General features: G+C 36.6%; 1 long non-coding RNA gene across 2 annotated transcripts; it reads right to left on the bottom strand.

Moving 5' to 3' along the window:
* Positions 1-6041: 6041 nt before the first annotated feature.
* Positions 6042-9641, bottom strand: LOC148153509 (uncharacterized). Of its 2 annotated transcripts, XR_015761620.1 has the most exons (4): positions 9293-9641; positions 7963-8046; positions 7290-7382; positions 6042-6423 (listed from the first exon to the last, which is right to left on the bottom strand). It is a non-coding gene; the product is annotated as an uncharacterized LOC148153509 (long non-coding RNA). The 2 variants fall into 2 exon arrangements; XR_015761619.1 differs by lacking the exon at positions 9293-9641 and having other exon boundaries at positions 7963-8401.
* Between the last annotated feature and the right edge of the window lie 4635 nt (positions 9642-14276).

Here is a 14276-nt window from a genome sequence, read left to right as displayed (position 1 = left end):
ATGTCTCAACAGTTTAAAGGTTTAATACTAAACTAGTTTACAAGCATGGAGCTTAAGGCAACAATTATACTTCAGTGCCACTTAATCAAGTCTATCTGCTGCTTGGTGGACTGAATACATTTCTAATAAGACAGGAATGAATCATTGTTACTCAGGACTTGAAGTTCATTTGCATCATGCCAGGATCAATTTCAGAAGTCATGAAAACAGGAGAGTAAATACTTGGCTGCTTTGGAAACATTGAATGTATCTATGAATGAAGGTCTTTGTCATGTTTTGATAATACAAACAAAGTGTTTTAAATTATGATTCCGTTCATTAGGGGAAGAAAGCTTTGAAAACCAACCTGGTCCTTTGTTAAAAAGTTCTTATTAATTTTCAAAGTAGCATTAATAAACCAATTTTTAGTTGACTTTTATCATTGTTCATTTCATACTGGTCCAGGTATTACTAGGCCAGTATGAACCTGCTTCACAACAGGAAGTAGGCTAAGAAATGTCCTGATCTAAAATAACCTTTACTGTTAACTCACTGTTAAAGCTGCAGTATGTAACTTTTATTTTAAAAAATAAGTTTTTGTTGAAACTGTCACTATTTTGAAACAGATAATCTGTGAAAACGTTGAGCTCCTCTGCCTTCTCCCAGTTCTTACTAGAATCATCTGATCAGAGCCAGGAGGTGGGTCTTAATGCTGTCAATCACAATCCTCTGTGGTGCTGCTTACTCCCTGTACCCCCTTGCTCTCCTTTACCGCTACAGCTTTTCCCATGAGCAGATTCTGCAGAGAATGCTCAGGCTAGTTAGCATAGCCACCAGTGACAGCAGGTAACCAGTTTTTCTTTAACAGTAAGTAGTTTCTTCACCATTAGCACATTCAGCAGTGAGTACATGAAGAGCAATAACAGCGATAAGCTCCTCCTCGTGGCTCTGATTGCTTGTTTTTGGTTAGAAGTGATACATTTCTCCAGACAGGAGCAGTAGCTCAGGCAGGAGATGGATCTTGTCACATATCATCTGTTTTATATCAAACTTTGACGGCGTAGATTTAACAAATATCTATAAAACATTTGTTATAAAAGATACATATTGCAGCTTTAAACACTGAGGGTTAAACACTGACAACTCTCATGCACACACACACTCAGTAGAACAAAATGTCAGAACAATGTCTGACTGAAAGGTCGTTGTTTCTAAATAATTAGGAATTGACTTAACATAATCTTCTTGCTGCAGCCAGAAGGGTTATGTTGAATCGCAACATAATCTTATGGCTCATAAGGTTATGTTCTGACTTATTAGTAATAACTTGCTAATTAGTTAGTTGTTACTAATGCAATTAGTTATTACATGTAGCAAGTCATTAACCAGCAAAGAGACATTTTAAACCATATTTAATTATTTTATTTTTCTGCTCTCTATTTTGTATGATGTTTTCATAATTTACTCCCTTAGTTGGATTCATTCTATATTGTGCAGGTGGGTTGGTTTCTCAGTGGGTGACTACCAGTACTGAGATTCCAGTTATGGGAATGTCAGGTATTTTTCTGCTTGTAGCTGCTGTTTGTACCAACATACCAGCTGACCTGATACTATTTCAAGTGTTAAGAGGTATTTAGCCTTAGATGGAGTTTACCACCCACATTCAGGACAAATGACGATAAGGCCAGAGTATCTGCTGTTTAAAAAGGAACGGGATCTTACAGACTTTAGCACAATTCTTACATCACATTTATTTATATCTGACTGTGCTATGTCTCACAGTAATGTAGTACCTGTGATCGTCTTTACATTGATTGCATGTGATTCTTGTTTCAGTCTCCTTCCTGCAGCTATCAGCAGACTTGTGTTTCTTCGCTCCATAGCTGCTCCCATGAATCCCTTCCACAGTGAGGAGAAATGAAAGGCTGTTAGTAGTGATGGGTAAATGAGGCGTCATAAGGCGTTTCGACTCATAGCAACACTGTATTGATACTGTGTCGATACTGTGTCACTCAATACTGACACCTGCTGGACATTAAAAATTCCTACAGGCAACGTAGTGATTTGATGACCTAGTCTATACAATAAGATTTAAGTCTTTCTGTTTTATTGAATATTATACGTTGTATTATGTCATATCTTCAGTTACATTTAAAATATATTTGATATACAGTCAAAGAATGTGAACATGTACCATAAAGTGAAGATTTAAGTGAATGTGTTTGGAATGAGGATGCATGGACTGTTTTTTCCCACACATTTTTATTAAAAAAAAAGTTTTTACAACCTTATGAAATGAAGCCTGTTACGCTTTTTTGACCAAACTTCTTCTGTAGAAAAAAATTAAACACTACATTTACAGCGAACCCTTGTTTTTCTTAGGGGTTGCGTTCCGAAAATAACCCGTGATAGGCGAAATCCTTTTTTACAGTTATTACACAGCATACATAAATACTCTACATTGAAACCAAAGAACAAAACCTGTTTTCAGGTCAGCAGATGTGCGAGTGCATCAATCGGGCCTTAATGTGATCCGTAGTCATGTCATTAAAGCGTCTCCTCCAAGCTGCTCTGCGAGATTCACAGCTGGATCTGTGGCAGAACGATGGATCTCATCAAACGAGCCTCCGGTCGGGTTTTGCGCTGCCTCTGGCCACAGTTTTTTTTGTTGTTGTTTTTCAGCAGACATTGAAAGTTTCAGTTTCCATCTCCTGAGTGGCCAATCTGTATTAAACACCGTAACGTTATTGGCACTCAGGTAGAGCGGAGATTGTTTTTACCAATCATATGGTCAATCAACCAGCGGTCAATCAGGGCGAAGAACACTGTAGGAAAAAAATCTGCGAAGCAGCAATACCGTGAAAAGTGAACCGCATTACAGCAAGGGTTCACTGTATATGAAATAATTTATAAAAAGCAACTGAGTAATTTGTAGAATGGCTGCATATCTGAATTTATCTGGGACTTCATTCTCATGCCTGGCCTCATAATGCCTCAGCATTGAAAATGTGGATTTATTTAAATAAGACAGTTTAGTCAAACATATGCGACACTTAACCTGCAGAACATGATATGAAAGTAAACTAAAAGTCAGTTTCAGCTGAATTTGGGTTCAGCTAGATCAAGTAGAAACTGACAAGAATCGGATGAAACAACAAAAATGAAAACAAATTTATTTTCCAACATAAGATCAAAATAGTCCCACACTGAGGAAACATTTTGTTTGAAACTGCTCCATAGATGACAATGTAAAAGATCAAGAATTTGTTTGGCAAATGCTTTTGACAGATTGGCTTCCTTATATACACAGTTTGGCATCCAGGGTCATTTCGAAACAGTTCCTGTATTGGTCACGTGACTTGCTGAAACCAATACGCACACCGACACGGGTGTTGGTCTGTGGGCTTGATACATGCGCCGGTGCGTCGGTGTTGCTGGACCCATCACTAGCTGTTAGGGTGAATAGGAGACTGATTACTTGCTGCCATGTCAGTAATCTGCCTCCTGAGGCTGCCAGCCTCTTACCGGGTGTGCTGCTTTCATCCCTCGGAGAGAATAACAAGGAGAAAAACAAAGTCAAGTTGTTGGAGTTGGTTGGTAGGGGAAATAGGAAATTGGAGGTTTAGAAGTGTGAATCCCCACTTCCACAGCCTTTTTCCATTGCTCTGTCAATTACAATGAAAGTGCCATCTGCAGGGGTTGAGGCTGATGGAACAGGTGGATATGACTGACAATGAGGCCGTTGTGGGATCTCTTAAATGAGGCAAATGTTGACTTTTTTATCAGATGAAGTCTGCAAGAGTTGCAGGGAAATAAGCAAATGTAGTATTTTCATTAAAAGCTATCTTTCTCTCAGAGGATGTAAACATTATGGTAGTTCAGTCAGAGGGATTATCCACAGCTCTCAACATGGCTAAAAAAATCCCTGTTAAGTTTGAGGCTGGTTTGAAGTCCTCATGTAACAACCTGACAACGTTCTAGATTAGCGGTTCTCAACGTGGGGGGTACCGCCCCCCAGGGGGCGTTCAGGGGGCGCTGGCGGACAGTTTTACAAAAGGGGGGCGCTGGGATTCCTTTGGGGGGCATTTGGTCGAAGGTAAACTTTACACCTTAAATGCACAACAATACCAGTTTAGACTTTGAGCAACTTGGTAAAACTGTATTGTTTAACATTAAACCATGCTTGGCTGCAACGGTATCAATGGCAGTTCTTCTTCTATTCAGTGTTTGTTAGCTTCTGTTAGCTTCTTGGCGCAGCTCTGTTCTCCTGCTACTGGTAGCTAAAATCACCTCACTGTGTATCCCTCTGAAAAATTAACTCATTTAAATAAAGAAATAAAGAAATCCCTCCATGGTGACACCACGATAGAGAGCGTTCATTTTATAGCGTTAACATCGGTGCTGTAAGATCTGGTATGAAACGGGTGTGATTGAACAACACAGCACTTTTAAATTTCAATAATCAGACTGCAGAAATTGTTTCCGTTGTTTTAAAAGGTTTATGTCAGTCTGCCTTTTCCCCATCGACACGTTTCCCGACCGGCCTGCACTTTAGGGGGTTAAAAAAAAAAAAAAAAAGACGCGCACATTGCGCAAAACTCTGAAACAGGAGAAGCGGGGCATAAAACGGAGCAACGAACTAGATGTGAATTATGGCATAAAAACTGAGAATCCGACGTTGAACAGTGAAAAATCAACACATGATGTGAAACACATGACGATTAGGCGGCGCAGCAGGTGATGAGTGAAGATTAATGATGGTCAATAAATGACAAATCTAGCAACAGGAAAGAAACTAAAGTGGACATAGCAATAAACCAAGAGAGGATAATACTAATCAAAGGAAACTAAATGGGAATGAATGAAGAACAAAATGCAAGAATAAACTAAGAAACTAAAGTAAAAACAGAGAAATAAACTTGTATGGCAAGACCTTTCGATCAATAATTAATACAGAGACTGTATGGCAAGAATAAACAGACACTATTTCCAGATAAAAAGTAAAATAATATTGTTGAAATGTCATGGGTTTGTTGAGACCACATCTAGTACTGAGAATAAATATATTACAGACCATAACAGTAAATAACTTATCACTTATTTATGTTTTTAATTAGATTTGATTAAGAACCAATTTGTTCTTTCTAATTTCTGTCCAGTAAAACTATTAATCTATAAATCAATAGACACATCTATATAAAGATATAATCCATGTTTCTGTCTCATATTTGTATGGCATTAAAAGGACCTGGAACTTTTGGTTTTCCACTGACAGCTCTGGTTTGAACAATAAATGCCATGTGGGTGAAATTTTATGGATGATACTCTGATGTCCCATTCTCCTGAAGGCAGCACAGAGCTGCGCCACCAGAAACTGACAAACACTGAAGAGAAGAAGAGCTATGATTAATGTAGTTACAGTTCTATCCATGTTTTAATGTTGCAGAGCTCAGTCATTTTGCAAATAGTTCAAAGTTTAAACTGGCATGTTGTTCATCTTTTATCTGGTCATTTTGTGGAATATTTAACAAATAGAAAATGGCACAAAATAAGAATATATTTTCCACTCTGATTGGCTGCTGTTACACTGAAAGAAATAACTCTTTGGATTAACATAAAAAAATCATGGAAAGATTTTCCACCTGATTACTTTGCTTTATTTCAGCACTATGTAATTCTGTTACTCCAATTTAAAGCAAATGTGTTGGCTCAACTTAACTTTTGTGGTTGATTCAACTTATTTACTTTAGTTGGACCCAATGTAATTTAATAGAACCAGACCAACTAATTTGCAATGTTTTGGACCAAATAATTGACTTTACTTGATTAAGATGAATGCAAATTTAGTTGAAACCAACTTATTTAACAGTGATAACTTCACACCACTTAAGTTGATGAAAATTAAGTTAGCTGAACAAACATGCTTTATGCTGAAAGAAAGCTACATAATCGTGTGGAAAATCTTTCCATGATTGAATTATGTTAATTCAGACATTTTCTTAAGTGCTATTAAATGAAGTGTTTTAAGACCACACTGAAAGAAAGAACACTCAACAATGAGAAAAAGTACAACATGAACTGTATTTTCAAAATTGTTATCCATTTTCTTTTTACACAGCACAAAAAACAGCTGAGTTGAAAGTTGAAATAAACAACAAAAGGTCAGTTTTGTTTTTCCAGAAAAAAACTGGGCTGTGTTTAGCATAGATCAAATTCTTAACAACATAAAAAGTGTCAGTAAATTCGCTCAACTTTGCAAACTGTAACAATTAAAATTTAGTTTTCGATTGCGGTCTTTGGAAAAACATGTAAAGATAGATTGCCCAAGTTGTTCATCACTTCCACCGCCTCCAGGAGAATCCCAACATCCTCAATGGCATCGCCAGGCTCTGCACTCTCCGGTCGGATAACAGATTCCACAGACGGTCTCGGCCATTTGTGCACCTTGATGATGGGAACAAGGACGGGGTTTTGGGGGGGAGAGATTTCACATCTCATTAAATAAAAAAATAACTTTACACTTGTTTGGCTGACTCAACAACAGCTAAGGTCCATCAAAGACCTGTCTGTGTTAATTGTGAGTCCAGTGGTAAGATTTCCCATTTAGAAAAGGTACCATATTTTCTACATTTTCACAAAAATCGTCTTATAATCCGGTGCACCTTGTGGTGCGGAAAATACGGTATATTGTCTCATATGGAAAAACATGAAGAGAAGGGATGAATCCCAAATAGGCCCCATATTCCATGGCCTGTTCTCCTCAATTGAAATGACAGTCTGAGGATCCACCACACAGACTGTCATTCTAAACCAGTCCTACTTATGTGCAAACAAAGCCCTGACTCTGTACACAAACCAAACATCTTATACATGAAGAACCTGTCTTATTTCCTGGATGGAGGAAATGTCATGACTATGTGTGGTAGTTATTTCCAAATAGATCAGTACTAACATCTTAGGTAAAGTTAGTTCATATTTTTGTCTGCGTATGAAACAATGCTGTTAGAAAAAAAGGCTAAATAAAACAGGCCAAAGATCTTTTTGTGGAGTTTAACTCACCTAAAAATCCTCATTTTAAACCCACTTAACAATAACTGTAATTATGTCAATCTTACTAATGATTATCCTTTTCTGTTGGAGAAATCTAAAAGCATCTCAAAAGTCAAATTAAAATTGAATGTACCCAAGTGAAAAAAAAGAAGAGTTTTAATGATCATCTCTTATTTTAAATTTGTTGGTAATTCACAGGAAGTCCAATTAACTCCAACTATCATCACCTCTTTTGTGGACACAAAGATAAATTAATATACCATGTACTCTTTCTCCAGCTTCTCTGGATCTTCATCCAGGTACGCACACAGGCCTTTTAGGATCCACCCTCGTCTGACTTCAGCAGTGTTTTCCTAAATATGCAGATCAGAAAACAATGAGAACCGCAAAAATCCAGCAGTATACTATAAGGTCACATACTTGAAAACTTAGCTACATTCAAAGGAAGTCACAACGAAAGTGATCAGTGGCTTGCAGTCTATTTGAAAGATCTTTAAAATTGTTATTCTCCTTTCATTATGCCATGACTAAAATTAAGTTTAACATTTTATTTAAACTTCTAACTGAAGCTGTCACCTAAGAAATATTTATGTCTGAAACAAGGGTACAGTATAGGGGGATATACTGTGAAAAATCTATTTCCTCTGCCTTCTCCCAGTGCTAGAAACAACCAGTCAGTGGCAGGAGAGTTTTAGTGCTGTCAATCACAATCTCATGTTGCTGCTCATCCTTCTTCCCCCTTGCTCTGTACTATTCTGTAGCTAGCATAGGGCTGATAGCAGCTCATAGACAGAGAGAGACAACACTCCTTACAGTTCCACATCCCCACGCAAATAAAGACAAATAAAACAGACTTGCCAAATACAAGTTCAGCTGAACCCTTATGATCGCTCTAACACTTGATTCAGTCATTTTAGATCTGGCAAAACTTACCATTAGCCACTGCAATCTAAAACTTGATGGCCGATGACCCCCTTCACCAGTGCTTATGTAGGTGGATAACAGACAGGTGATGTTCTGAAAGAGATCAGATTTTCAAACATTAAAATATGTAATTCACCCTGAGCAGAGTTGTATCTGAACATTCAAACTTTTAGTACAAGTCTCTTGAATGCATCATGAATCAATCAAATTTTATTTGTACAGCACATTTCAGCAGAAAGGCATTTCAAAGGGCTTTACATAATTAAAAACAGAAACACAGAGTCATGCAACATTTAATATACAGTGAAACAGATAAAAAGTAAAGTCAAAAACATTAAAAACATTGAAGACATTAAAACCGCACTAAGCCTAATTTAGCTATAAGCAACTCTAAACAGGTGGGTTTTAAGTTGAGATTTAAAGGCACCCAGTGTTTCAGCTGTTCTGAAACTGAATATAACCACTGGGCACATGCAAGCATGTATTGCAGAACAGTGGTGACTTGAACATGGTAGAAAGCAATAAAAATATAAAACATAAAAATCTAAACAAAAACCTCAACATTTCAAAATTAAACCGATAAACTTAAAAATTGTTTTTGAACTACAATTATTTGGGGAAAAACAAGTACAATAACAAAATACATCTTTAGAGCAGAGGAATATATGCATTTAAAAAAAAGAAAGCCTGTTCATGGACTAATAGGAATAATGGACAATCCTCTGAGTGTTTCAGCCAGAAAACAATACTAGAAATCCATAGTTAGAAGGTGGACATTTATGTGGACATTGCAAGCACATTTAAAGCTCTAACAGCAAAGGTCTCCGCAGGTTCCTCTGACTCAAATTTAATACTTTTTATTATTAATAAATTAAGAATCTGTATTACGATAGAAAGCCACAAAAGTGTGTGTGTATCCAATGTCCACTCTGCATTTACCTACATAATAACAGTACTGAAATAAAATAATAATAAAAAAAACATTTAAATAGACTTATGTTTGGCCCCAGTGTTTAAAATCCACTAAACCTCAGACTTCAGAGTTTGTATGGCACCAGATGCTGAATTTACATCAGTGCAACTTTTTTCCAGGGAGTTTTAACAACCTGAGGAGGAGCAAAACTGACATTTATGGGGTCCGTTTTTTGTCTTGACAGCAGCTTTGTGACCCTTACACTGCTTCATGTGATGTTAGCATGATTTGAGTACATCAATTACATAGAAACGTGACCAAACATAGAAAAAAATGTTTTTTCAAAAGGTCTGATGATTTTAATTTGCATCTTTTTATTTCGATTTTTATTTTGATTTAGACGGATGAAAACAGACTGAATCTTACCTTTTTCAAATTAAGCAGATCCAAATCAGGAATCTTCCTGCTTCTTCTTCTTCTTTTGTTTTTTATTGGCGGCTGGCATCCAACTTAAGGTGCATTTACCGCCACCTACCAGACTGGAGTGTGGTCATCAGAGATCTCAGAGGGAATTACATCCACCTCAATGATGTGTAGGATGTGCAAATTCACATCCTAACACACTCATTAATACCTGAATTAATGCATGAGCATGCACTGGCATACACACAAATACTTGTTCATATCCTAAATACGACTCATTAACCCAGTGTTATTTAAGAACCTAAATAAGAGATTTCTAACATAACTTGATTTATTATCTAATAGACTAATCATAGACAATCCTATATTCTTTCTGCTTAGTAACGACTTTAAAATCTGACGTTCCTCTGAGTATTTATCACATTCTAACAAGACATGCTCCACTGTTTCCACCTGATTGCAATAATTACAAGCCCCATTTTCATGCTTTCCTATTTTAAAGAGCGAACTATTAAGTCCAGAATGTCCAATTCTAAGTCGAGACATAACTACTTCCTCTTTCCGCCTTCCACTCAGATAATTACTATCTCCCACACTCTTTTGAATTGTATATAGTTGTCTCCCATTATCATGGTTATCCCATATCTCCTGCCAAATCTTAATAATTTCTTTTTGAATAATAGATTTACCCTCATTTTTACTCAAAGGGATATTCAGATGAACAATATCTGATCTCAAGGCCTGCTTAGCTAAAATATCTACTTCCTCATTTCCTTCTATACCTACATGAGCAGGAATCCAGACAAATTGAACCAAGCATTTATTGTTATGAAGATAAAGTAATAATTGATATATTCTTAATATCAAATCTAATCTGCTAGATTTACCAGATTTAATACTTAATAATGCTGCTTGACTATCTGATGCTATGATAAATGTACTTACTTCCCTAGTATCATTATCAAGCAACCATTCTAAGGCCAATATGATGGCTGATAATTCAACTGTAAAAACAGCTAAATGGTCAGCTGTTCTCCTCTTAATCAAGACTTTATGGTGTGGGATATTCACTGCTGCTCCAGTTCTACCACTATTTGGATCTTTAGATCCATCTGTATATATAATTATGTTGTCTTTATATCTTTCAAAATATCTATTAACTACAACCCATTCTGGAGTCTTTCCCTTTTTAAGAATTTCATTTAATTGAAGATCAACTTCTGGAGTTAAAAATAACCATGGAGGAATTTCAGATTGAGGAACTGTAGCACTATACTGGAGCATAGTTAAACCAAGCTGTTTTGCCTTTATTTCCCCAATCCATCCAAAACTATTACAATTTAATTTATGATGTTCCCAACATTCCTTCAGCACCATCTTAGTTGGATGATCACCCTTATGTCCTTGTAGGTTCACCCAGTACATGTACATTAATTTCAACCTTCTTAATCTTAACGGAAGCTCACCAGTTTCTACTTGTAAAGCAGCTAAAGACGATGTTCTGAAAGCTCCACAACAAATCCTCAATGCTTGTGTTTGCTCACTATCAAGTTTTCTCAAATGACTGTCAGCAGCTGCCATATATGCTATACTCCCATAATCCATAATAGATCTCATGAGCGCCTGATAAACTCCCAACAGTGCACTTCTTGAAGCTCCCCATTCCTGTCCTGAGAGACATCTTAACAAATTATTCACTTTTTTACATTTATTTTGAACTGATTCTATTTGATGTTTCCAAGTTAAGCTTTCATCAAAGATGACACCTAAAAACTTCACTGTTTTCACTTGTTCAAGTTTATGTTTATAAAGATTCAACGTAACTTCCTTATGTCTTCTATAAAAGCAAATTACTTGAGTCTTTGCAATTGACATCCTAAAACCCCATTTATTAGCCCAACCTTCCACTTTCAAAATGGCAGCCTGCATCTTTTTCTGTAAATAAACCAGATTATGTCCCCGAATCCATAGAGCACCATCATCTGCAAATAAAGATTTACCTATACTACTATCTATCTCATCAAAAATGTCATTAATCATAATATTAAAGAGAATTGGGCTACACACACTACCTTGTGGAGTACCATTCTCAACAGCATATCTAGAAGAGAAATTCGCTCCTACCCGAACTTCTATTTCTCTACCAAACAAAAAATCCAAAATCCAATTATAAATCTTACCTCCTATACCAATTTTCCCTAATTTAATCAATAATCCTTCTTTCCATAACATATCATATGCCTTCTCAATGTCAAAGAACACAGCTATCACTAACTCTCTATTCGCTTGAGCTTTTCTTACTTCTGACTCTAGACACAGAACTGCATCCATCGTATTTCTCCCTTTACGAAAACCACTCTGGAATGGACAAAATTTATTTTTACTCTCAATAAAATAATAAAGCCTATCTGTAACAATCCTCTCCATTATTTTCCCTAATTGAGATGTAAGAGCTATAGGTCTATAATTTGATGGGTCTTTTGCATTTTTACCAGGTTTTAAGATGGGAATTATAACTGACTGTTTCCATTCTGCCGGAATTCTCCCAGTCATCCAAATCAGATTAAACAATTTTAATATAACAGTAAGAGATGAATATTTAAAATGTTTGAGCATTACATAACACACTCCATCCTTCCCCGGAGTTGATTGCTTAACATTATTAATAGCTTTTTCTAACTCATACATAGAAAAAGGCATATCTAAATCCTGGTTTGAGACTTCTCTCCTAGTAGTAACTCCTGGATTTCCATCCAATAAATCTAATTTATTACTTTTCATTTCTTCAGATAAATTTTCTGAACTATTCACCTTAATTAACGTTACTGCTAATAAGTCAGCTTTTTCTTTATTACTAACCGCCATTTTCCCATTTAATTCTAAAACAGGTAAGGAAAACCTCTTTTTAACACCATTCATTTTCTTAATAACTCTCCATACCTCTGACAGTTTGGTCTCTCTTCCAATGGAATTACAGTACTGCCTCCAACAAGCCTTCTTAGCTTCTCTAATAGTCTTCCTAACTATAGCTTGTGCTTTCTTATATTGAATTAATGCCTCAAAGGTATGACATCTTCTTACCAATTTAAAAGCTTTATTTCTTCCCCTTATAGCAATACTACATTGCTCATTCCACCATGGAGTAGACTTTTTATTTCCTCTTCCCTTTGATTTAGGAATTGAACTTTCAGCTGCATTAATAATAACAGACTTAATCTTTGAATAACACATCTCCACATCACAAAACAAATTCTCATCCAGTTTATTAAATTGACTATCAACTAAATTTTTAAATAACTCCCAATTAGCGTTACTTAACTTCCATCTTGGAATCTGTCCTTCCTCTTCTTTTATCACTTCAGAACCAACTAATCTTCCTGCTTCACTTGAAAGAACCGTTTGAAGTTTTCCCAGACAAAAGATCTCGCGTGACCTCGCTAGCATCTCGCGTGATCTGCCGTAATCTCGCCAGTGTCTCGCGTGATCTCCGGGTCTCGCTAGACCCTCTTCGGCGGGAGATTAGTCTGACTAAATTGAATCACGTTGTCTCAACTTGAATACATTTTATTAACGCTAGGTTGTTGAATTTTATGTTTATTTGACGTGATTTTGTCATATTTGCCTTTGAAACATAAAATAATTCTGTTAAACATGTTATTTTTTATAAATGCAATGACCTAAGCATGGAGCAAGCAGGAAATGGTGCAAATGTTAGAAAAACGTTGATTAATTACCAGCTAACCATCACTTCATGTGATGTTAACACATGTTAGCCACTGACATGAGTACATCAATTACATAGAAACGTAACCAAACATAGCAACACTGATATGTGCACAATTCTGCCAGGAAAATTTAGTATTCTCTAAACTGCAGCTGGCGTTTTCCTGGCACAAAAAACAATCATCTCGCGGGGCCTCGTGTGATTTCCCATGATCTCGCGGGATCTGCCGTGATCTCGCTCGTCGCCTCCAGCACAAGATCAGTCTGACTATAATGAATCGTGTTATCTCAACATGATTCAATTTCTTGTTTGTTCAACATGATTTTATCACGTTTTTGTTTAAAACATGAAATTATTGTGTTATAAGTACATGATATTCTTTTATTAATGTAATAACCCCCTAAGTTCATTTTTTTTTGAGTGTATAGGCCTACTAATTTTAACTTGAATGTTCATTGCATTTTTCATAGACGCCTGTGAAAATAATTTCTATTCCCATGGCTTTTTTGTTCTCTGGGAAATTATTTTTGATGATAAATACAGAAACAAGCATAAAAATCAAAACATCTACAATAGTGATAGTTATATTAATAATAAAATAATGGTCAGTGCAAAGTAGCCTGAAATTTTTTGGTGGGGGGCGGTGAGGGACCTGGATAAAGGCTAGGGGGGCGCTGGCCCAAATAAGGTTGAGAAACACTGCTTTACACCTTACAGTCACAACAATGCCAGTTTAGACTTTGAGCAACTTGGTAAAACTGTATTGTTTAACATTAAACCATGCTTGGCTGCAACGGTATCAATGGCAGTTCTTCTTCTATTCAGTGTTTGTTAGCTTCTGTTAGCTTCTTGGCGCAGCTCTGTTCTTCTGCTACTGGTAGCTAAAATCACCTCACTGTGTATCCCTCTGAAAAATGAACCCGTTGAAATAAAGAAATCCCTCCATGGTGACACCACGATAGAGAGCGTTCATTTTATAGCATTAACATCGGTGCTGTAAGGTCTGGTATGAAACGGGGGTGATAGAACAACACAGCACTTTTAAATTTCAATAATCAGACTGCAGAAATTGTTTCCGTTGTTTTAAAAGGTTTATGTCAGTCTGCCCTTTCCCCATGGACACGTTTCCCGACCGCCCTGCACTTTAGGGGGTTAAAAAAAAAAAAAAAAAAAAAAGACGCGCATCTCTGAAACAGGAGAACAGGTGTTACAACAGGTGTTACGTCAATCCGCGTTTCCCCATCAGATACGGTTCCCCCTGAG

Source organism: Poecilia mexicana, unplaced genomic scaffold (genome assembly GCF_051168715.1).
Source record: "Poecilia mexicana isolate PSO_F unplaced genomic scaffold, ASM5116871v1 scaffold_20, whole genome shotgun sequence".
Taxonomy (NCBI): domain Eukaryota; kingdom Metazoa; phylum Chordata; class Actinopteri; order Cyprinodontiformes; family Poeciliidae; genus Poecilia; species Poecilia mexicana.
Note: the sequence above shows the minus strand (reverse complement) of the source record. Positions and strands in the feature narration are given on the sequence as shown.